This window comes from Alligator sinensis, unplaced genomic scaffold (genome assembly GCF_000455745.1).
Source record: "Alligator sinensis unplaced genomic scaffold, ASM45574v1 scaffold1801_1, whole genome shotgun sequence".
Lineage (NCBI taxonomy): Eukaryota > Metazoa > Chordata > Crocodylia > Alligatoridae > Alligator > Alligator sinensis.
Window position 1 is genome coordinate 110244 of NW_005842608.1, and position 25661 is coordinate 135904.

General features: G+C 47.2%; 1 protein-coding gene across 11 annotated transcripts in view; it reads right to left on the reverse strand.

Annotated features, from left to right (window-relative positions):
* Positions 1-25661, reverse strand: part of RPH3AL (rabphilin 3A like (without C2 domains)) — an 87794-nt gene that overhangs the window by 44381 nt on the left and 17752 nt on the right. The window contains exon 1 of one of the 11 annotated variants that reach the window (XM_025214843.1): positions 25451-25532. The exons of 4 other annotated variants lie outside the window; for them this stretch is intronic. The gene's annotated coding sequence lies outside the window, so the exon portion shown is untranslated. Of the gene's footprint in view, positions 1-5668; positions 5701-11982; positions 12036-15338; positions 15414-15969; positions 16148-24352; positions 24379-24730; positions 24779-25450; positions 25533-25661 lie in introns of those variants that run through there. 6 more of the 11 variants (XM_025214844.1, XM_025214847.1, XM_014524421.2 and 3 more) reach the window with 6 other exon arrangements.

Sequence of the window (25661 nt, forward strand, 5' to 3'; positions counted from 1 at the left end):
CCTTTTACAGCTCTGGGACAGTTCCAGACTAGTGCACACAGGGACAATACCAGGCAAAGCTGCTCCCCACCTGCTGCTCCAGGGGAGGAAACTGTTTATCCTCGACAGCTGGCATATACCCATAGATGGTCCATGCCAGAACCAGACAGAGGCTCTAAGTTGATCTACATTAGGAATGGTGTTTAATCAAGATGGCAGATTGGCTAATGCTCTCAGTGAAGCATATTTGCCTTTCTCCGTCTACAATTTACTCTCTTACATGTCAGCAGCCATCAGTAACTGGTGCTTCACGGAGGCTAAGGTTTATATAAACAGGGGCTTCCTTATCACACTGCCAAGTGTTAGCACTTTGGCACAGGGAAGCACAGAGACAAACCCTGTAGATGAGAGACAATTTAAACTTAAACCAGTTTCTGAAAGCATGGGGAGCACCAAAGCAATCAATGAGGGAAGATGAGATGGGAACAGCTGCTGGTTCTGTTTTTCCTCCTAGTCTGATCTCTGCAGATTTGATTCCAGCAGGCACAAGAGAGACAGAAAAGTCTGAAAGGCCCCTGATCAAAGACTGCCTTGCCTATGGTCAATAGGAGCCCTGAGGTCTCTTTCTACGCTCATCTCTCCTACACATGCTCTCAGCTGAACAGGAGGAGGCATTCCCCAAATGCTGACTTGCAAGACGGCTTTGGTTTTCCAGAACAACACAATCCTGAGAACGCTCTGAAGGACTCTCCCACCTCTGGCTGAAGATGAAACACATTGCATTTAAAGGCTGCTGCCTTCATTTATTGTTCTAATGTACAGAATGTGCCTGATCCCAATATCTCAGGGAGCACAGCCATCAGTTAAAATAATGGATTTTATAAATTGTTACAGGGAAAAAAAAATCTATCCTCCAGGTCCAACACTTACTCTTTTTCCCCCATAATGAATTATCCACAAACCTGACCCCTGAAGCAAAGAACTGGGCCACTGGACCACATCCTAAAAGAAACAAGCTCAGTGGAAGCTCTCTCAGAAGTCAAAGAGCTTCCCCGCAGACGTCTGCGTCTGGGGATTTATCTTGATCCCAGTTGCTGCAGGGCAAGCGGAGATAGAGGTGGTGGCTCAGATGGTATGTATCTTATATAGGGTAGCATCATCGACCAGGGGATCTCAAAGTTTTGGCAAACATTAAACTGAGCCTGACATGAGCTGGGTAATTCCACCACAGACACAAACCGAGGCAATGTGAAATGAGCTGATGAGTCAGGAATCGTACCCAGGGGTCTTGGCTCACTGCTCTCCGCACCACCATGGAACATGAATGCTGGGAGAAGAGATTTGCAATTAATTTGCAAATTTGCATTGTGAACTACTGTCCCCTGAGGGTTTTTAATGCATCATATAAATCCTGGGGGGAGAGTTTCAGGATGTGGCAAGGGGCTCAGAACATGCCCAGGAACCAAGCATGCTGCACAGCATGGAGGGAAACAGTTCTCCAGGAGTCCGGGTCCTTACTGCTGTTCATCTCCAAAGTCAGAGGATGCAACTTTGCTTCTTACCATGACCCACAGAAGGAAATTTGCCTTTGCATCCCTCCAGGCTCAGGAAAAGGCTGCAACCTGTTCTAGCTCATACACCAACAAACACGACATCCAGCAGCACTGTATACTAGGGGCATACAGGAGCCTTTGCTAGAGACCAAATAGACTTTGAGGGAAAACACAATTTCCATCTGAATCAGGCTCAGCAGGCTCATCCTTCCCAAGCTGGACAGGTGCAGTATAGGAGGGATGGAGGACCATCTCTCAGGGAAACCAAAATAGCCAGGGGGTCCAACTCTGCCAAAGTTAGGCAAGGGATGTCATTACCCTTGGTGCCCATATAAATTCACAGTGGTGTGTGCCAGCAGGGCAGGTACTCTGCAGTCCTCTGGCTGAGGGTTGCTGCTGTAGGTTGAATGGCCTTGGTTCAGTCTCCTGCAAGACGTGTTTTGCACCAGCTCAGAAGCTAGCAGTTCTCCCCTGGACAGCCAGAGCCATTCCATCAGCACTCCAGGGGCATCACACAACTTTCACTATGTCACTATGCCACCAACTTGGAAATAAAGGCAGCAACTCAGGCCTTGGAGACTCTGGTCCAACCCCTGTGTGGGCTAGACAGGCTAGCCTATTTCTTCCTCAATGGGATATAAGACACGGTGCAAAGCACCTGACCTGCACTACTGCATGAAAAACAGAGCCACACTGATGCATTACAGGTTGCTTGTCTTTCTGGGAATAGCTGCCTCGCCACACAGTTGTACCCACAACATGCTGGCTCCATGTAAGCTGGTACGAGATGAGATCCTGGCCTCATTGCCCTCAGCAAAGATCCACCACTGACAAAAAAGAGCCAGAATTACACCCATGATGTGCTAATCTCCCAACTCTCTGAAGAATGAGTCACTGTCAGACTCCCACCCACACCCCAGAGTTTGAATATTACAGTTCTCCATTTAAAAAAAAACACTCTTCAAAAGATACCCTGAAGAAGTGCCTAGAAGCTTACATCTTATACAAACCATGGGAAAACACCCCACGCAGACCATTAATGAATACTGCAATTTCTTGTTTTAATCCAATGGAAACAGCTTTTAAAAAAATTCCTGTTGTGTTGGCTACCCCAGCCTGCAGCCTGGAGAAGCTGACAGCAAAAGTGACAGTAAAGAAAAATGCAAAGGATTTGTTGGCTCCCTGTCCATATTGAGAGAGATGCAGAAGAAAAAACAAAAACAGAAAACCCCCCATACAGTCAATATGAATGGAAACGACTGTGCTCCTTCATAACACCTCCCTCCATGCTAGCAATCCAAGATGATCTTACACTAAAAGGCCAGTGAAATCTGCTGGTTTGCTAACACCTGAGTGGCCCCCATGGCCTTTCTTGCTCAATGACAACCTGATTAGAAGCAGATCGTGATGTGCTCATGCTATGACCAGTAAGGGCCTCCACTTCAGTACATTTTGGCAGGCATCTGTCTCCAGAGAGGCTCCGCAGCCTTGTTCTACATAAGCTGGCAGCTCAGATAGAGGGAAAGCACCAAGGAACAACGGCAGAAAAGCCAGCGTGACTGTGAAGCCAGAGCTGCTAGGTGGAGCTTTCCACATTTGTAGGTATTAATATTTGCCATCGCCCGGCAGCAACATAATGCCATACCTGCAGGACAGAGATAACCTGGCTATTTAAAAGTAACAATGGTGGACAGATACAAATTTGACAGGCGCCCATGACAAGCAAGTGACATCACCTGCTAACGGCACAGTCAAAGCAAGAAAACGCATGCTGTAGCATGAGCAGTGCACTTAACCCGACCGACCGCACAGCTCTGTTTGCTGAGCCTCCGCTGCCTATCTGCTGTTGACACTGAACTTTTCTGTTTCCATGCAAGGCACAAGCAGCTCCATGGCCTTGGCCCTTTTCTACAGGAAAGCACACAGCTTGCACAAACAGATCTCTCCCTCTGGCCATCCCACAGCCCCACTTCACCTGCACCCCGAAGGAAACAGCTACCAGCACCTTTGATAGGGCAGCTGCTTGTTTCCTTCCAAACCCTTGCTGGGCTTCAAGAAACTGAACAGTTTATAACCGTAACATCCACCAGTCAGTTCCTGCCCACTGGAGAAGTGGGCTAGCACTGGTTACCCAGGACAAGAAGCACAGAAGGGAAAGCATGGCTTTCTTCTGGTGTCAGAGGAAGGATGCTTTCCCAAAAAGCCCTAGCAGTGAGCCAGCAAAGCAAAAGCTGTGTAAGACAGCGTGACGCTCAGCAGCTGAGTCCAGGTCTGGGAGTGGGACCTCGGTGACTGTTCAGAGGACAAGACTCTCCAGTCAGAGGAGAAATGCTACCTACAACTGAGATCTTATTATATTGCTCCAAAAGGTGACCCATGTTCAAAACGTCAAGCGGTACAGTATTTACTGGATGAGATCCCTGGCCTCCGAGATGCCACGTAAAGAGCCACGCAAAGATGAGCACGCTAATCTAAGAGCGTAGATCACCAGGCTCTTTCTACACAGGCAGTACCGTTCTGTACCAACGGCTCATCTTATCCTGTTCATTTCGTAACACTTCCCTTTCTTCCCAGGCTATAAATGACCTTGGAGCAACTGGAGAGTGAAATCCCTGCGTTTGCCAACTCAGACAGGGAGAGGCCAAACTTTTCACACCAAGAACCCCAGCCCCCAGGTCCAACATTGTGCACAAACAGAAGGTGACGTTTTCAATTAGGGACGCATAACAGCTGGCTTGGAAGGGCAGAGAGGTTTTCCAAGGTGAGAATGTTTTAAAAGGTTCATAGGTATACACATACATGCCAGTGTTACACACACATTTTTACAAATGCACACAGATACACATGCACACCTTAAACCTTTCCTGATACACCACTTGCTCTCCACACGTATGTATACACCTGAAGGCTCACACGGGGGTGATTTACATCCATGTCTGTTCAAGCTGGAAAGCGCTATTGCATAATACAAATACTTTTAAGCCACCACCAAGAGGCCTGGACTGACCGAAAGATGTTACCTAAATCAGTCCCTCCCAACAGACCCAAGGCACTGCAAAGACTTAAATCCACTTCTGTTGAGCAAAATATGGCCTGATATGCCAGCCTGCAACATCATATGGAGATGTCAGGTGCAAACAGTGGTGCAAGAGCGATCAGAATGAGACCCCAAGCCCCAGCAAGTGTTCTGCTAGCTCCGTGGATCCCATACACTGCACTTGCAGGGAAAAGCCTACCAAGCCAGCAGCTAGTCCTAGAGAGCTTGTCTTTCTTTCTTTGGGGTTCTTACAGTCCCTCAGCTGGGGCATAAAGCAGGTACAGTGTAGGTACTGGATAAAGTCACCCAGCTTGTTCAAAGCTCCTGGCATGGTAAAAAAATATCAGTAAGGAAGAAAACAGGTGACTTGTGCTACACTCCTATCAGGATACATCCTCCACCTGATGGGTTGCTCCAGAGATCATCCAGAGGCAGCGAGCCACGCAGGGATCGGTTCTCCCAAATAATCCAGTGTCAGGTTTTTCACAGCTGCCTAAGGAATTTAGACATGAGTAGAAAGAGATCTCCAAAGCCCCGCAACGGCCTGGAGGGTGGCTCGTAAGCTCCAGCGGATGGCTCCTGACTGATCGCAGCGTGTTACTGACATCAGCCACTCTCCAGCAGACCCGACGCACTCCAAAATCAGGCAGAAGTCTGTCGAATAGTCAAGACGACTCACGTCTCCTCTGTGTGCCCCGTGCCAAACAAGTGCATCATGGCTGGAATTCAGTCCAAAAACCAGCTGTTCAAAGGTTCAACCCCTCCCTCCTCTGCTCAGGTGAGAAACTATCTAATGCAAAACAAACAGCTACAGGATCCTAGCTGAATAGGACAAGAAGTGAAGGGAAAAGAACTTGGTAGCAAATCTAAGATCTATTCTTCCATCCCGTGCAGGCCAACTAGTTTCAGACTAGGCTTAAACACCTGAAGAGCTCAGTTGCAACAGATTCATTTCTTAATGCCTCCAGGGCTATCCACAGTTAGGGGAATTTTAAAACCAAATGGACTCCCATGGTCTGGATTTGTACAGTCCTGGGGAAATCTCAAGCGTTTGTGCTGCAGGGAAAAAGGGAAAACTACCTCAAGCCTTTCCCCCTACCATTTGCAATCCGAGGTACTTCCCTTTCCCTGTTGGCAGGTATCCTGGCCAGCTCCAGAGACTGGGACAGCACGTCACTGTCGCTGTAAACTGCTGAACTTAACAGAAGTGCACAGCTAGGAATTGCTCGCTTGCTTCTATAAGCCTGGTCACGTCCTCTTGCAGCTCACGTGACCCACTGTTCTCAGCACAAACACCTTTCTTTAGAGCAGACACCGGGGCCTTATCTTATTTTAAAGGCACAAGGTTGGATTTTGGTAGACAAGTGGATTCATGCCAGGCTTCCCTGATGCCAGCTGGTGGGTGAGCAGGGAAGAGGCATGCTAAGGATGTAGCCCAAAGTCTGTCAGATCTCACTTCCCACATCTTTTATGCAGTCTCAAAAAGGAAGATCTAAGGTGACACATTTCATTAGCATTAGACCCAGGGAGACATTTTTATCCCTGATGTAATTGCACTGATTCAAGCAGCGCCAAGATGCAATGACCGGCTCCTAGCCACCACAGGTGTGACAGCTGAAGAACAGTACCCAGAGGTCAGCTCAGTGGTGAGGCAGAAGTGTGCTTTACCTGCAGCTGCATTCGCCAAGGGAGGTAGCAGGGCACTTCTGTCCCTTATCTGTGAAACATTAGTTCCTTTGGCATTACTGCAGACGGGGCAGACTAAGGCAGCCTTCGGTGAACGCTTTCCTCGGGACACAGCAGAGCTTGTTGCATCACACATGAGTAAATAAGGAACCGTCTCCCAATGTGACAGATCAAAACTAGCAGCACTGGGCTTCCCTGCTTCTCCGTGCTCAGAGTGTTGTCCCTGCTCTCGCAGCTACAGAATGGAGGTGCAGACAGCAGGGCTCAGGGGACGCCCCCAAACCAGAACTGGTTTTTAAATGGACTAGTCCATATGCTGTTGGCAAGAGAAGCTTCATTTTTCCAACTTTTCAGCAGCATCACGTATCCCACTAACTTCAACCAGAGCTGCTGGGATGGCAGATGGAGTGAGGAGGATCCCAGCTTGTGGGCCAGGATTCACTGACTGCATTGCAGGAGCAACATTCGCTGCTACAACAAGGGAGCATGGACTTGCCTCGTGGCTGCTATCTTGCATGTCCTGTAGGCTTGGCACAACCAGAAAGCTGCTCTTTACTCTTGGAGACTGTGCTACATTGCATCTCAGTCCTGTTCCAGTACAGCTGTGCAGGCATACACCAGAACCTGCTGATCAGGGACTGAGACATGGTGTCAATGTGCTGACAACAAGAGCGAACTTGTGAAATGGCCCCCCCGCAACATGATGAAGTTTCAGTCTACCGACAGTGAACATTCACGCCACTGGTTCCACCTACGGTTCTCGGTAGGGCCATCCTTTTCCAGTCTTCTGCTCTAAGCAAGACAGAGCAGAAAATAAGCAGCCCTTCTCCCATGGCAGAAGAGATCAAGAGGAACCCATGGCTCTTGGAGATGCTGCAGCTTCTCCAAGCGTGAGCAGACTAACTCCTCCATCACCACTCCACTATCTATGAGTCCTACCTGTTCACAGATGGTTTTCTTCCCTTATTCACATCCACGTTGAGAAGGCAGAATCTTTTCACTCTGGGTCAAGGCTAGTTTGTCTTTACTCCCCGTGGGGACTGCTGCAGAGAGCTCTGCAGAAAACAGCTCCCTCACAAGCCAGGGATGCTTGGGAGGATGCGTGGTCCAAAAACATCTTTGCCTACAGAACCATTAGCATGATGCAGTTTCTTTATGAGCGGAACTGGACCACACAGCCGGCAACAGATGCAGGACAAGGTCCCTGGAGAGCATGACTCAGGCTAGCCAAGGGGAGAAATGTTCCAGATGAGTCACACGGACCTGTGAAAGGGATGGCACCAGGGTCACACTGGCTGAGTCACCATTTTTCACCTAGGCTCCCTGCAGACAGAGCTCATCAGAAGCCAAAGCCTCTCTTGAGGAAAGTCCAAACCAAGGAGGCATGGGAAGACCCATCCCAATGACAAAGTGCAACAGTTCACCCAACCCAGCCTGGTTTAGAAGTGTCTGTTACATAAACCCAGGTGCGGCTCTCCAAAGATGAGTCACAGCAGCCTTGGCAGAGAACAGGGGAAGAGCACTGAAGGAAGCTCAGCAACACGCAGACCCTCCAGCTGACTTCAGAGACACAAGGCTAAAACTAAAAACAGGAGACTTGGCAGGAAGTAAGAAGCAACAGGGAAAGCATGCCAGGATGTTGCATGTGTGTGAAGACAGGGATCAAGGCAGCACTTCAGCAGAAGAGTAGCAGAGGCATCACCGCCTTCCCTAACCCGTCGCCCACTTCACCAATTTAGACTGGAAGCTCTTCGGGACAGGGACCGCCTCTTCAGTGCCAAGAACCAGCACAACCTGGCTCCAGTGCTGGAGAGGGTGTCTAGGGGCTACCAGCATTCAAATAATAATAATAATAATAATAATAATATGCTGTGAGTGAAATGTCCAACACTGCACTGAATAGCTGCTCTTAAATACCCACTTGTCCTGTATGAGGGTAGCAGACCTCTGTGCACATGACACATGCCTAGGTCACCAGCAGATGCTGTAGGGCTGTCAGGTAAGAGACAGGCATGCCAGCAGGCTGCTGCAGTGTTCAAGCCCTGTCTTCCGATAAAAGTTTCTTCCCACTGTTTGAACAAACAACCCTTTGGTGTTGAGAGGGCAGCCTGGTCACTGCATTTCTTTCCAATCCCACAGTGTCAAAGAAAGACCACAGGTACCCAGACCCAGTCAGACCTGTGCTGACTATACACAGGGCACACACTGGGATCTGAAGTCCAGGACCTGCTCCAGAAGCAAGAGCTCTGTGGGGATCCACCTGGGACAGGTAAAGGCCTGGCATCAGATAGACCAGGGGCCGACATGCCACTAGTTTTGCACCTATAGGGCTCTCTGCTGCCTATTGCTGGGCCCTTACACTCCCTCAGGGGCCTCTCCTGCTGGTTAGCATGAGGGGCAGGGTATTAAACCAGACAGTCCACGGGCCTGAGCCAAGATGGACCTGACAACGTTCCTAGAGAGAGCTCAAGAAAGGGAAGATGATGATGTTTTATTCAAAGGAATTGCCTTTGAAGCTGCCTGGTTCCCTTTCATCTGGTAATCTTCGCTGCCACTGTAGCATCTATTAGGACACAATCCTATTGCTGAGGGACAAGATTAGGGGACAGAGATTCCTTCCGCTCCAAGAAGCTCCACCAGTTAACCTTGAGTTACAGGACCTAGTGCCCTCCAGTCTGGCGTACCTGCATCACACATGGAATTGAATTACCCAGGAGTGACACCGTGCCACTTGGGTGGGGGCACTCAGACCAGGTACTACAGGCTAGTTGCAAAAGGAGAGTGCAGTGGGAAGGGAGGGAGGGGAAAGAATGGTTCTTTGCTAGCAACAACCCAAAGAAAGAGCAAGGCCCCTTGCTTAAAACGGATAGTAATCCCGTTAAATGTAACTGGCCTCCAGCCACCAATGGAAGTCAGCTTAGTACGTCATCATTCCTGTGGTGACAGGTTATAGCTCTCTATTTCTTAAAGCTTACAATTAGCCAAGGCTTTCTTAAAGCACCGCTTTCTCCTCCCTTTTTGGCATCTCATGTATGGAGAGCCTGTGCCTCAGTTTTGGGATCATTGAGCAGATTACGCACATGGAAACAGCTGCCAGTTTGCATCCAGATGATTCAATGTGTTACTTACTGATTACAACTGGGGGCAAGCATCACCTCCATGAGCTGCGGCAGCTGTAGGCAATAAACCATGATCTCAGACTCCAGGCCCTTCAGGGAACAGGCTAAGGATTTGGTTTTACCACAAAGAAAAGGCATGATTTTCCATCAAGAGAGCTACCCAAATGGAATGTAGTTTTACCTGGCTGTAGCCCTTGTAGCTAGCTAGGGTTAACTACATGGAGGCAGAGATACAGGGCTTCAGCAGCTACTTCCATGCACAAATCTAGTGCTCTCAATGGCAACACACACCTTTTTGGCACTGAAGATGCAGCCTGAGCATAAGTAGGCCTTCCCAGAGCACTAATTCACATGCAAGCTGGCTGATTAAGCATGCCAATAAAGCATGAAATCTTTGGAGGCTGGCTCATATTAGAATGCCCTATGCAGACATGCAAGCAAACTGCAGGAGCTCTCCCATCAGCTTTCATCTGCCTAATCCATTTAGCTAACCGGTCTCACATCTAGATCACTCATTTATATGGAAAATTAATTAGCCAATTAATTTTTTTTTTTTTTTTTAGTTTCTCTTATTTAAAATAAACAGGCAGCTGGCCCAAGCAAAGTTCCTATTCCCCAGTCCAAGCTGAGCCAATGCAATTAACTTGCAGCCTCCTCACAAAGCTACCTGCTCTGGGAGCCTGGCTCTCCAACACATTCCCTGCTCAGACCAGGTGCAGTTCTGCCCTGGTTTTCCTTCAGCTATTACTCACTCAAAGAGGCAATGTAATTGCTCCCTGTTCCACACACCAGACCCCATTATCCTGAGGAAACCTTAGCAACTAAGTGGATGTTTGCTCTTGTTGCTATGACAGAGGATAAATGAGAAGCAAAGAGTGATAAGGTTAAACCCCAGTCCCTACCACCCACCTCCTCCCACACCGCTAGCAAGTCCACACCAGGCTAGCGGCTCAGCAAGGGTTCAGATGTGAGAAGACAGGAATAAACCAAGCTGCAGGGGCTGGGCCTTCGTTCCAGATGTGGGTCTTCCCCTTCAGTTTCCAGTGCCCTAGCCCAATAGCTGCATTTCCAAATCCAGACCCTTTCAGAACAAGCAGGCACTCAGAACCAGACTCGTGACATGAGTGACACTCCACCTCAGGAAGGTGCTGACACATGCTATGACCCAGTGCCTGCAAGGGCTTGGTGATGCATACAGGCTGAGCCAGGGCAAGGATCTCTCGGCACTTTATACACAAATAGGGGCTCACAGACAAGCAAGTGGTAGCATCTATATTTTGCACTAAGAAACTTACCCCTGGTCACACAAGAGGTGGAGGAGAGTCCCCTGAACCAGGACTATTCAGCCAATTAAGCAGCAAAACATCGCTCCTCCTTTGGTGCCTGTGGGGAGGTGGAGAGGAGCTGGAGTGCATCAGAGGGGTGATCCCTTGCCTCTTCAACTTGACCACGTGCCTACCCATACAAACCCCCAAAGTTAGCACAGGGCCTGACAGCCGAATCAAGGGCCACCCTGACATCACCCTGGGGCTCTGACACATTTGCACCCTGACTTGCACCCTCCAGGCTTTGGCCAGAAGAGGTGGAGGGTGGTGGGCCCCATTGCCCAGAAGCCTCAGCAAGTCTGAGTCAGTCACTTCAGAACAGCGATTCCCCAGCTCAGTATCATGACCCTTGAAGAGTGGGGTCATGAGCCCCATAAGAAAGAAATCACAGAGGTCAGGCCGGACCCTAAATGGGGTCACAAGGTGCTGGGAAGTGAGGCTGCCATGGAAAAGACTAGGAAGTGCTGCCTGTAGAAGGACCCTGTCAAAGACGAAACCTTCTCACAGGCCATCCCACCCCGACAGCATGATGCAAGCCACGCGGATTAACCCAAGAGGTTTCTTTCATTAACTTGCAAATCACCTCTGCCATAGTTTGAGCCTCTGTGCAGCACCCCCAGGACCACAGAGCTGACACAGTCCACCCCCATGCACTCTCACGGGGGCACCCACACGGTGCTGAGCCTTCATTAGGCAATAACCACCTGCTGCCTGTCATCCAGGTGGACTGACACCACCAGGGCGTGTGCTAGCATCAGCTATAGCAATCCCAGCACTGGGCTGCTTCCCATTATCACTCTGCTGAACTTTATAATGATTCTTCCATGCTTCGCCTGCTACAAGATATCCGTGGTACTGAAAAGGGCAGTCCTCACGGCCCCCCCCCCCCTCCTGCCATACAGCAAGCCTTCTCTCTTGCTACCCTGCTGAGCCAGAAGCTGGATTATAAAGACACTCACCTAGCAGCTGTCTCAAGAGCCATCAGACCAGATAGAAGGAATTGCTTTGGGGATGTGGATGCAGAATGGCTAAGTGCCTGTGGGCACCACTGCTTGGTCACTATAACATAACCTAAAACCTAGTAGTAAACTACAGCCTTCTAGCACTTGTCAACACCTAGGCTACCCCGTCTCTGAGGATACGTAACTTGCTTGCATCTAATAGCTCATTTATAGCTGTAGTCCCTACAGCTCGGAACATGATGAAGAGACCATGGTGATGGTGCCAAGGGAACTGGAATCGCCAATAAACAGGGTTTTACAGACATGTACTTAGGTACATACCGCAGCGAAGGAGACCATAAACCAAGCAGCCACTTAATTAATGTGACAGACATGACTCTGAAGGGCACGGTTCCCCAGCCGCCAAAGACAGATTCACAGAAGTTTAGGGATGGAAGGGACTTTGTGAGATCATCAGGTCCAGCCCCACTCTGCTCTGGGCAGGGAAGACAGCTGGGGTCAAATAACCCCAGCAAGGTGTGTGTCCAGTCTCCTTTTGAAGATCTTCAGGGTAGGTGCCTGCACCACCCTCGCGAGGAGTCTATTCCAGAGTCTGCTCACATGAACCATGAAGTTTTTCCTTATATTCAGTCTGAAAAGACAACAAGGTCTCAGTTTTAACAGCAAAACAGCTGGAGACAGCATTGCCCAGCAAACAACCACCTGTACTGGGAGCCACAATGCTATTCCCAGTCTGCTTCTGACCAGCTGTTTGACCTCAGTCATGTCATTTTCCCTCCCTGTGCCTCGGTTTCACAGTCAGTGAAATGGGAGGCTGGCACAGCACTTCACAGACAAAGGTGAGCAAGAGCTAAGGATGGCGAGCAGGAAGTGATCAGCATACTTCATAGATCTGTTGAGGTCCCTTCCGACCCTAGCATCTACGAATCTATACATTTATGAAGTATGCTGAAGAGTTTGCACCTGTCCTGCTCTCCCATCTGAGGGGTGGAAGCTGTGGAGGATGAACAATGTTAGGTTTTTTTAAAATGCAATTTTACAACTACTCCAACAACAAAATAGAATTTGAAGTCAACCCCCAGTTACTTCAGCTCTCAGCCACCATGGTGAGCTAAATGCCAAGAGGTGTCCGTACAACTAGCTTCAGTGGGACACGGGGTGATGCTAAGTGAACCTGACACAGCCTGATAAAAGCAGGTCTCTGCCACCACTTATCCCCCAAGGCTTACAGAAAAGAAGACAGCAGCTGGGCAGAGCTCTCAAGGCCGGTTTGTGAAAACACGCCACAGTGCCAGCAGACTACAGTGTGCCTGACTTCTCCAAGACCCACTGTATTGGGAGAAGTGGTGCATTTATATAAACAGGGCCCATGGGGATGGCCGTTCTTGGTCTGAGAGATCTTTGGTCACAGGACCTTTACAACTGGCTTCAGTTACAGGATCTGTTTAGGCAAGGCTGCACCCATGAGAAGTGCCCCTGAGCTCAGGATCACAAGGGCCAATTTCAACTTTTAGCTCAAAGCTGAGCTGGGCCCAGATTCTAAACAATGAGACCTGAAGTTCCTTAACCAGAGAAATCTGGATCGGGGGACGGGAGGGATACACTCCACTGAGAGATGCTGACCAGGCATCGTATCAAAGAAATGCAAAGTCCAGAAGGGTCAATGTGGGGGTAGGGTGGAGCCCCACAGCTGGTCCCACTCCCCAGATGAACCCCAGAGCTATAATCAGAGCTTGGCAGAAAGCACTGGGGTGGCCTGATTTCAGATCCAAAAGTGGACACAGGTGGTCAGAGCCTGGGCCAAGAGTCACTTGTATGTTTGACTATTTCTCTGGGTAACAAAGACAGGTGAGTGTCACCGGGGTGAAAGGCTGGCAGGGCACCAAGCTGACACCAAAGCCAAGGCCTGGATTAGGTTCCCCAGACTCTTCTGCAATGGCAGGAGGGCAAAGAGGTGCCAGTCACCACAGTCTGCCAGGGACATGTCCAGATCTAAACTCCCGTCCGCATGAGGATGCCAGCTGCATCCACCATTCACAGACTCATTCCATTTTCATCCTCAACTGCCCTGGCCCTGCCACGCTGACCCTGTGGGCATTAACTCCCTGTGTATCAGACTGCCGGTTTTAAACTCTGCCCCAAACTGAAGTCTTGCTGTGGTTTCAATGCAAAGATGTGAAGCCACATGTGGGCCTTGATTCATGCTCCTCTCTGTTTCCAAACAATCCCCACTTTGCCTGTTTCCCAGGGCTTCTCCAAAAGGTTAAGCTTTCTGACTCATGCTTCACATCAAAGCCTTTCAGCCTGCAGCAGAAACTTCCCACGATTCTGCTCAAGGGCAGGGGTCTCTCCCCACAGAGGCTCCTTCTTGAAGTATGGTCCAAAACCCATGATTGCTTGCCTCAGATTTCTGTAGGAGGAGTGTGTTGAACATGGAAACCTGCCTCTCTCAGGGACACCAACAGCTCCCAGGGAGGCTGGTGGCAGTGAGAACTCACCCCAAGGGGGCCAAAGTGTGGAATTGCAAATCTACTAAATCACATCATGGGGAGCAAGCATCACACTTAGTCTCTGCAAAATTAATTCTGAATACAGTGGGGGTGAAAGTGGAGACAGAATAAAGCACTGACTTGAGCCAGGTTGATCACAACTTTCACAGAAGTTTAGGGTTGGAAGGGACCTTGTGCCATCATTGGGTCCCGCCCCGCTGCTCTGGGCAGGGAAGCCTGCTGGGGTCAAATAACCCCAGCAAGGTGTGTGCCCAGTCTCCTTCTGCAAAGCTATTAAATCTTTTTAGCAGCATTTTTTGCTTTTTCTCATTGTTTTGGCAAATTAGCTTTCTGGATGTTCCAGCTCTTCCTTCTGGACCTGTTGTTTTTCTCAGCAACAAAAGGACCTGGGAATATCTCTATCAGCCAGTTCCACTCTTGGAGATGCCTACAGCCAAGGTGTCCAGTATACAGAGTGAAAGATTTGGACTAGGTAAAAAACCCAATTCAATTTGCTTGCCTTTAAGCAATTTGCAACTCCTGAGCCTAGAGCACCAGAAATGGGCAGCATCTGTGCCTAAACGTTTAAACTCGAGGCAACTGGGGCAGAGGTCAAACACATACATGCAACTGCAAGCTTAATCTGCATCTGCTGTGCTTCTCAGTGCTCACATACACCTTGCATTTGTAGGTAAAAATGATTAAACTGCTCTCTGGGCTTGCAAAACATCACCAGTGGGTAATACCCCTTTTGGTCACCTGTTTTGATCAGAGCTGAGCTGAGAGACTCTACTGGGCACAGTTCTCTGGGATTTCCCCTGGCACTCCAACTGAAACACTGCCTCAATACTTTCCATTATAGTGACCGGGAGATGTATGCAGCAGCCTGCATGCTGAGGGAAGAGATCCCAGCACCAGCTAATTGGTTGTAAGGAATGGAAGCAGCTGATGCCCAAATTGCTGGCTACCTCTAATGCATTAGAAATTCTACTGCTAATGTAAAGAGACACTGACAAATGAAACCTGGATAAAGCAGCCCATTACGGACCCACTGCTGCACGCCTGACTCCTGGGAGAAGTTTCTAGCTGGGACAAGTAACTTGATTAGAACTGCTCAAGCATGCGAGGGAGCTGGGTTGAGCCCGAAGCCAGGGGAACGCAGAGAGCTGTTTTGAAAACAAAACATACCAGGTTATCCCGTGCTCAATTTTTCCTTCTGCCTCAGCTTGCGGGATGCTCTGCTCTGTCACGGGTTGGACAAAGAGACTGGAGCACCTGGGGTCCACCTGGAGTCAGCAGGGTTATCACATGCTTCAAGCTAAGCACATGTGATGGTACTTTGCTGGATCAGGGTAGCACCAAGCTCTCAGTACATGGCTTTGGATTGTACCCTTTTAGCAACAAGGCTGAAACTCCACAATAGCTACGTAACAAGCAAGAACAGATCACCTGGGGGAATCTGCGATGTGGCAGGCAGCTGGCAAGTCCAGCCACAGCGCACAGGAGAAATCATCTCCACTTGTTTTGCTCAGCTACAAACTCTTATGCTCACATAGGAGGCCCTGCCGAGGGATTAAAATCCACCAGGAAATACAGTTACTTGAGAGCACTCGCATGCCAGCTTCAGCAGGGGTTCGAAGGCGTCCCGAGCTGGGTGAAAGTCCCCAGTGTCACACTCCCCCTCGGACACCCCAACTTGTATCGGGAGCCAGCAGCAAACTTCCCACGGGGGAAACAAGTTGAGGAGCAAAGGGGATAACTTGGATTTCTAACTGAGGAAGGGAGAGTCAAATCAGAGAAGACCAGCAGTCAGACTCACCACCTCCACCTGGATGATCACGCCGTGCCTTAGCAGCCCACTTCCACATGCAGGGCCCACGGCCTCAGCACTCAGGCGAGCAGCTTTTGTGTAGTCCTGGGCAACATGAGGTGCACTCTAGACAACTTGCATTACTCAGCCCTTAAATAAATATGTGGCAGCAATCAGTGAACTGTGCAGTGGGAGCCAAACAAAGGCCTGGATTCTCAGTCAGTGGAACTGGACTGTGGCTGTGGATCAGGACACACCAAGGTCTTGTCTGCATGCAAGGCCTCTACCCCTTGAACTGTGGCAGTAGGGTTAAAGCAGTATAACCCTCACCCTCCACAGCAGGGACAGGTAGACCCATACAAAAGCACTTGTGTCTGCATTCTCATAAATCAAAAGGAAAAGCTTTACTGGTATCAGGCACCGGCATAGCCAGAGTGTGAACTCAGATAATGCCAGTGTAACTAGACTGGTAAAATAAAAGGCATAAGGACTGACAATCCTCAACCACATAGATACCTACCCTGGTCCCAAAAAGCCTGCACAGACCAGGCCTGCAAGAACAGAAGGGTGTTTCTGTTTGCTGTCAACCAGAGGGAAGAGGCCTGCCTTGCAGTTTCCTCTCAGCTGTCATTACCCAAGACATGGGTCCCAGACTACTGATCTGACCCCAGTTATTCTCCCCATGCTAGGACCTGACAGCTCACCATAGCCAGCATCAACTGACTGACAGACTAGCAGGTCCTGCTGCCTGCTGTGCCCCTCTCTGGTTTGCCCATCACACACTGTCAGCACAAACATCCAGCTCTCTTCATTTCCAGCATTATTCATATTTGACACTCAAATAAACCCTGAGTGACTGCAAAGGAGCTTCCGGTGCAGACAGAGCTGCAATAGAAAAGATACCAGTCCAGTGCTCTTGCTGACAGGAGACACAGGGACAACACTGGGGGGGGGGTGGTCAATGGCTTCAGGCGCCAACTTGCTGCCAGCCTCCCAGAATTGGTCACAGCTGCTCAGAGCGGAGTCATTCTTGCCTGATCCAGCACCTAATCTGCCCATGGGATTCCGATGGCAAGATTGGGACCTAACCGGCTGCAAACTATAACTGCCCTTTAGACCTTGAGCCACAGCCTGTCTTTTTCCCCTTACACCTGGGCAAAGGCATAGGGTGCATCCCTCATCTTGTAAAGGGCATCATACCAGAGATCATGACTAGCCACGCAGTATGGAGCTCTGCACCGGGAGGCCAGCTCTGCCCGCCCACGTGCCCTCTACAGCTTGGTCTCCACTGGAAAACTACAGGCACAATTCCTGACAGTCTTTCAGTTGAATTTCCAGAGATCAAGGTAAATCCCAGCTGATGTGTGTATGAAGCCACCCCTACCACCTGCTAATGCCTCAACTCAAAAACTACTTGCAATTGGCCTGTGCTTAGTCAGAGGCACTGGGATTTTCCTCTCTCATTAGTAGAGCACTGCTGTGCAGCTGATACCTGGCTTTCATGCTCCACCCCAGAGGGGCTGCCCTTGGTAGATTAAAGATCCCTCCTGCACCTGTGGTTACATTTGGACAAGGCCTCTGGATCCTAGGTAGGAAAGGCCCTAACAGACATCAGAGTATCCCATCAGATAGAATATGGATCACATTTGGACCTGCAGGAGGTCTTGGGAGGGAGCACCGTGTTAACACCACCTCACCAGACCTCACCCTCCACCCTTGCAAGCCTGACCTGGTATTAGCGTCAGAGGGGAGGATGTTCATTGGACACCTTTTCAGTGTGTACTGACCTGGCAGCTCTTTCTTGCCGCTTCTTGAGATGAGCAGTACTCAAAAGAAAGCAGCTGGGACACAGCATAGGCTCCATTTTACCCCCTGCTCAACAGCTCTGCTGACATGGGCAGCTGCTGGTGGAGGAGCACAAAGCCTGCCTGCAAGCTACTCTGAACCGGGAACACGCTGAACGTACGCAAGGAGCAGCCAGGACGGCACAGGATGAGATGTCTCTGGGAACAGGCTTCCGCGTCAGAAGAGCTTCAGCCCCACCTTCACAAACAAACCACCTGCATGGAAACTAATATAACCAAGGTATGAGTCGTACAGCTGTAGTGAGGGGTGAGGACAGGGGTAGCAGGGGGAAAGATGATAGGGGATGTATTCCCAGATCTAGCAGCCTCTCAGGACAAGAACCAAGAAGACAGGACTCCTCCATTGGGTGGGGAGGGCGGGGATTGATTTTAAAAGTGAAGAGATGATGGATCTGGCCATCACTGTGTGCGTGACTGCACAGGTCGTTTCATAACTCTATAAAAGAACCACCGGGAGGTGGCAAGAACTGAATAAGGCTCCTGAAGCATTTGGAGATGTCTGAATAACCACAGAGGTATTATTTCAATCAGCAAACTATCCAGTGAACAACAGAGGGCTCCGTTCTCAAAAAAATCCACGCAGGAGCGGTTTGATTTTTCACAGGCCAGCTGAAAGGACCAGGGAAATTTGCTTCCAACCCTGAATTGTGGGCAGCAGCATGCAGCTTTGTTTTAGGAAAACAGATGTTTCCCTCTAGCAGAGCCTGTAAAAGGCCTGGTTGTCAGAGACCTTCCACAGCGGTAAGGGTGCTTGTACATGTGACGCCATTACCATGTACACATGATAAAAATGTCACTTTATGTGGCATAATGGTGTCACACTGTACATGCGCAAGAGTTTTGGGGGTTTTAAATGAGTTTGCATCATTGTAAACTAAAGTACATCCGAATGTAGTTTAGTCTGCAACGAAGTGTTGCAGCTATCAGTCAGCTCAGGAGAGGTGGGCAGGCGCTGCAGAAAAAAAGGATCAAGCCCCTCACCAAAAAAAAAGTATCGGCCCCTCACCATAACAGTGACAGGAAAATAAAACTCCACTGTCTACATTAAAACCCTCTGAGCTCTGCCTGTGGAAACAATTGCAAAGCAAATAGAAGTCATACCCAAACCGCAGGCCAAGATAAGCTCAGGTAGTCCACTTTACACCTCGATATCAAGTCCAAAGACTCTAGTTCGATTAGACCATTTCAGTCCCTGGAGGAGTGAAGTGGGCTGTGGGCAGGAGAGATCCAGGTGTCACCACTGCCACAACTGATGACATGCCCTGTACTGCAGAGTAATGTGAACAATCTGAACGATGTCTGCCAATCTGGTCTCGAACCTGGCGATCAGCATGACCTGCAGTACGCGAGTAAGACACGGCAGCCAGGCACCTGAGCATTCTCCGCCCCCGCTCAGAGACTACAGCCCCTCTCCCCTGCACACAGGCCAAAGTCTCCCCCAAAAGCTGGACAAAAGCAAAGATAACCAGGCTCACTGCAAAGACTCCATGAGGTGGCAAGACTGCCGTTTCTCCTGGCAAATCGCTCCAACATTTGGGTTGACAGCTAGGAAATCACATCCAATTTCAAGGCTCAGTTTGTCTAACTTTGCCATCTCAGCAACCTGTCATACCCTTTCTGCCACTTCAGTAAATTCTAGTGAGAAAGGCTGAAAGCTTCCCCCCACCATTCAAACACATTCTCCGTACATAAGCCAATGATCAAGTCACCTCTTAAATTTCTCTTCCATAAATTGAGTAAATAAAATAAATCAAGACTTTCCAGCCCTCTGCCCCCATTCTCTTTTACTCTATTTTACTGTGTCAGCTCAGTTTGCAAGGGCCTTAGGTAATGAAACTGCATATTCCTCAATGGTTATACTCATCTAACCATGGAGTGCGTAGGTTATAATGGCTTGAAATGATATCTTTACATGGTACATTATTACATCTATAGTAATACTTCATACCGACATGATACGCTGCACACATCCATTACTGGTGTCTTCAGGAGGAGGTATTATTATCCCCATTTTAGAGGGATGGTGCCTGATGCACACAGAAAAAAGTAATTTCTCCAAGTCTGCAAAAGAAGTCAGTGGCAACAGATTTCTCTGTGCTGACACCCGTGAGTTTGAGAACGGGTGGATTTTTTCCCCACAGCCCCCAGACCAAAAAAAAAAAAAAAAAAAAAAAAAAAAAAAAAAAAAAAAAAAAAAAAAAAAAAAAAAAAAAAAAAAAAAAAAAAAAAAAAAAAAAAAAAAAAAAAAAAAAAAAAAAAAAAAAAAAAAAAAAAAAAAAAAAAAAAAAAAAAAAAAAAAAAAAAAAAAAAAAAAAAAAAAAAAAAAAAAAAAAAAAAAAAAAAAAAAAAAAAAAAAAAAAAAAAAAAAAAAAAAAAAAAAAAAAAAAAAAAAAAAAAAAAAAAAAAAAAAAAAAAAAAAAAAAAAAAAAAAAAAAAAAAAAAAAAAAAAAAAAAAAAAAAAAAAAAAAAAAAAAAAAAAAAAAAAAAAAAAAAAAAAAAAAAAAAAAAAAAAAAAAAAAAAAAAAAAAAAAAAAAAAAAAAAAAAAAAAAAAAAAAAAAAAAAAAAAAAAAAAAAAAAAAAAAAAAAAAAAAAAAAAAAAAAAAAAAAAAAAAAAAAAAAAAAAAAAAAAAAAAAAAAAAAAAAAAAAAAAAAAAAAAAAAAAAAAAAAAAAAAAAAAAAAAAAAAAAAAAAAAAAAAAAAAAAAAAAAAAAAAAAAAAAAAAAAAAAAAAAAAAAAAAAAAAAAAAAAAAAAAAAAAAAAAAAAAAAAAAAAAAAAAAAAAAAAAAAAAAAAAAAAAAAAAAAAAAAAAAAAAAAAAAAAAAAAAAAAAAAAAAAAAAAAAAAAAAAAAAAAAAAAAAAAAAAAAAAAAAAAAAAAAAAAAAAAAAAAAAAAAAAAAAAAAAAAAAAAAAAAAAAAAAAAAAAAAAAAAAAAAAAAAAAAAAAAAAAAAAAAAAAAAAAAAAAAAAAAAAAAAAAAAAAAAAAAAAAAATCGCTTTAGGCTCAAAATTTAAATCTTAATTGCAGTCAGGACTCTGTTTGCCTGGCTTTATTTAATGAAAATGATAAACAGAGAAGAAAAATGTTTTCTGTAAAAATTGCTGGTTTTCAACACAACAAAGTTTGTTTGGTGTTGGGTTTATTTTTTTAACCCAAGACAATTTAGAAATCCCAAATATTTTCAGCTTTGGGCTTTTATCTCCTGTTGTTAACCAAACATTGCTGCAGGAAATTTGGTGATGGGGCAGAGGTGCCCCTCACACTCCTGCATGCATGCACACCAACATTTCTCACAGCACAATCATTGATATTTTTCTAACCAAGCTCTAGTTTCTATTCCGAATACAAGGGTGAAATTTCTTTAAAAGAGTCTATATATGATTGTGCATACGCCACCTTTTTTCCCTTTTCCCTTGCAAACATTCATCTGCAACACGACGAAGCCAAAAGCAAAGGACTGCTCTAGCTGGGAAGCGGGAAATGCAAAATGATAAATATGAAAGAAACTCATGTGTCTCTTTTTACTGTTGAATTTGAAAGAAATGCTGCAGCAAACAGCATCTCTGGTGCTGGGTATCACGGCTAAGCTTAGCAAGGGGCCCAGATCTCAGTGGTGGGCTCCACTAGTAGAGATCTCAAACGAACTTGCACACTCAAAGGAGTCTAAAATCAGGGCTTTGCTAGGTAGGAGTCACATAAATTAAAAATGACGTTAAATTACAAATTTTAAAAGGCTAAATATTTGTTTTAACTTGATAGCATGAAGTCTATTTTTCATAGGCTTGTTTCTAAAAAAAACCCCAACCAACAGACACTTCCAATTCTTCCCAGACAATAAACTCTTCAAATGTCCTTTTTAGCAAGTAAAGGGTACCACTGAATTATTCACCAGATTGCAGCTGCCAGTGACTTAACTGTACAAATGACAAAATTTGCTGCAGATAGGCCTGTATGAGAAGCTTGCAATATGGGATGCTGTCAGCTACCTTGTGGACAACCCTGGGTCATATAGAGACATACAGATGCTCAGGACCAGCCTGACAACGTAGTGAAACAGGTCCGTGTCAACCAAGGTAGAGGAAAGAGTTGACAGATCAGTCAGAATTGCAAGTATTCTAGTAAACACAAGGGTCTGGCATGCAGCAGGCCAGGACTGTAATCTCACCTCTGCCCTTCAGGTAAGTCACGCCATCTCTTCCTCCTCCCATCCTTTGGCTGGTTAGAGTATCAGCTCTTAGGGCAGAAACTTGTAAACTGTAAGCACACACTGAGCCGCACCCCTGTCTTAATGGGTACAGCAATACAAATATAAGAAGGGGAGAATGTTAATTCTCGTTAATTGAAAATGAGCGTCAGCCAAAGGTCAAACTGGAAACTTTCCATTCAAAGAGCCTTTTCCTGGGCTTGGAGCTAGTGAGCTGCTGCCAAGAGTCCTTCCGAGTTCCCATTTCCCTTTGTGGCATGACCCCTCCATTTTGGTCCAACTGTTTTGCCACTCGCAACGACTTACAACAAAGGAAACAGGCCTGACCTTTTTCAGAGCTAATGCTCAGAGTGCAGCACTCCCTTTTCCCACCATCAGGTTTTTCTAGATATGTGTATATATTTTACAGACAGAGCTAGATGATTCAGTTGCTAGTCTGACAAAAAAGCATGACATGAGCACACGAACTGCATGCTTTCAAGGAAGCGCCACCCAGCTGAGAATGCGATTTAATTTCTTAAGCAAAATATCTCCTTTAACAACTGACGATTCATTCTCATGAACTGTTTCCTTTACCTTTCTTGCCTCCACACCCACCCCTTCACGTTCTAGATCAGGCTGAAGTGGTATTCAAAGTATTTCCTCTTGCAACCTCCTTATAGACCCTGTCTGACCAAACTGAGTCAAACTTCTAAGCACAAAAGCCATACTTTGCATTGAATGGGACTCATAAGGAAGTCCAAGAAAAATACCCAAGATCTCAGCACAGTTGCATCTGAAGCTAAGAAGCACTCGGACTCCCTGTATTAAGTCTAAAGGTCAAAAGTGCCTTTTGGACACACATTTGGGCCCAAAGCATCACAACATTGAGTCAATGCAAAATCAGATAGATCACAGTGATGTTGCATCACCAGCATGATGCCATACTGGGACATTATGCCATTTAAACAAGGACACCTTTTACGCAGCACCCAGCCGTGCAAGGTTGTGAATCGCTGCCTTACCAATTGTGTCCAGAACTGCTCAAGTTATGCCCTATTGTCCTTTGTTGCTAGCAGGGATTTTTCTGTAGCTCTTTGCTACAAACTTGTGCTTTTAGAGCAGAAGGCACAGAATGCAATCCCTATATAACTAAAAATGACTACAGCACTATCAATCGCCCTCTGCACACAAGGTTTCAGTAACCATTCTGAAAACACTGTCTGAAACTAGTTTAAGATATTGGAGTTACTTTCCAAAACTCGGTTATACTTCCACTGTGCCGTGGATCTAGGACTTGCAATTTGCAAATCCACCAATTCCATGGCTGAAAAAATTAGTAATTTTATAAGCAGTCAGAACACAGGAATTATTCACAAACCTCTCGTAACAGGTGCTGGCCTGTTGCATCCACAGATTTCATGCCAAACTTCTGGTTGTCATAACAACCCTGGGTCACAAGAGGAAACACTCACATGGCTACCTCTGTTTCACCTTACATTCAGATTACAAGCAGCTAAGATTCAGGAGGGCAGTGGAAACCAAATATGGGGCCCAATCTAGCAGTCCTCACTCATGACAGATTTGAGTGTATTTGTGGGGAAAGGATTTCAGGATGAAGCCTTTATTTTACTCTCCCTGGTAGTTTTAGATCTTAAATTTTTTAAGACCTTTTTATGCCTCCATGTGAAATATACATTACCAGAAGAGATCCATTATTAATCACATGCACAGACTGACAAACACCTTGCAAATGTTATGGAACAAGGCACTAAAATTAACCTGAAGCTGATAAAGGCTGGTACAAATCCTCCGTAATTCCATACAGATTAGAACGAGTTTACCACTTTGCATAAAACTTTGATTTATTGATATTTGATTCATAACCGCTGCTTAAGTTTAACCTCCCATATCAGGTGCACTTGTTTAAACTTTGTAAACTTTAGAACAAGCCTGTTTATCTTTAAAAGTCTATCTGCATCAATCTTAATTCTGGAGTCTAGACATTAATTAAGCGTCCCAGCATTCAAAATATGAATGGGAAACAACGTGTTTAGCTGGTCAGTCTGCATTATAGGCTACTTACCATATTGTCTTTGTACATACCTAGGATACAGAACACATTCCCCCTCCCTAAGGAGGGAAAGGGACTTGACTACAGTCTTCCAGGAGCTCAGTGGCAGAGCTGGGAACTTGCCTTTCTGAATACAAGGTAAGACCCCTGATTCTGAAAATGTACACCCCTCGGGCAGTAGGTAAGCAGACCGAACAGAGAGTGGGGGAACTGAGGCATGGCATTCCCATTAATAGGGAAGAAAGAGGCACCCAGGAAATGTATGGACTAACCCCAGACCCCAGCACCGAATCCAGGCCCTTCCCCAGAGTGACAATCTGAAGGCATTCATGCCTGTTAAGAAACTGAAGAGACCCCAGGCAGAGACCCTCCAGGTGTGTCTAGTTAACAAGACTAATCTACACCTGGCTGACAAGAGTTGCCCCAGACCCAGAGCTGAATGGGAGCCTTGCAGCTCTTTCATCCCGAACTGCACCCGACCAATAAGTCTGAATGCTTCTCCCCCTGGCTTGAACTAAAACAGCAGATGATTTAAACTGCTCTAGGTATTTGTTACCCCACCACCATTTGGAGATGCACAACTGCAATCCAAGATGACGGGACGACAGAGACAGGGGGACTGAACAAACCATCTGTTGGCTTGTTCCTACCTTGCTCTCAAGCCTGAAAGAAAGATGCGTTTCGTTTGCTAGGCACAGCACAGGATCCAGCCTTGCTTGGAGAGTCCAGGTCCGTCAACCCCAGGGGAGCTGGACAACCTGCCCCAGCACCAGGGCACTGACCAAACTCTACCTCTGAGCAGCCAGAAATGCGGAGGGGGAAACCACCACCACCGTCCTCAACCCTTCCTCGCTGCAAGGGGAGCATTTCCTTCAGCAACAAGATTGCAACGAGCCCTGCAAATGCCCCCTCCACCCTTACTGGGATGGGACCTCGCACTGCCGGTGCTGCAAGGACCCAGGTCCCAGCGTGCAGCCTGCCCCCAGCGTGCACACGGGGCTGCTGAGCATTAGATGCATTTGCAGGCTCTCTAATGTGGAGCTACGGGGTGGGGGGCAGCAGGTTGCAGCGAGGCCCCGCACCTGGCACGCCTGCCCGGGGCTCCCCGGCTGTGCACCTGCAGTGCCCTCTAGCGACTGGCACGGGGAAGCATGGGGACGGGGCTGGGCCTGGGGCAGGGCAAGGCGGAGGGAGGATGCCCCTTCCCCTCCCCCAGCACCCCAGGGCCACTGCAGGCGCCCCGCAGACCATGCCCCTCTTAGCTCTCACTTGGGGTTTCTTTCCATTTGCGGGGGGGTTCCCCTAGAGGAAAGCCTTAGAGCAATTGTTGTGTTGCAAAGAGCTCAGGGAGGCGGCAGAAGGGTTTTTACCCTTGACATGGGTTCCTCCTTGACATCTCTCGCTGGGAAGCACAGGCGCACTCCCAGCGGGGCCGGCCTGGCTCCTTCCCCGTGTTTTGTTCACCCTCGGGCACGTCCGGTCAGAGAAAATGAGGCTTGGACGGGACCTCACGTCCAGTCCAGCCTCCTGCATCGGCCTCCCAGGGGGTCCTGCCCCTCCCTTCCCCCGGCGAGCCGAAAT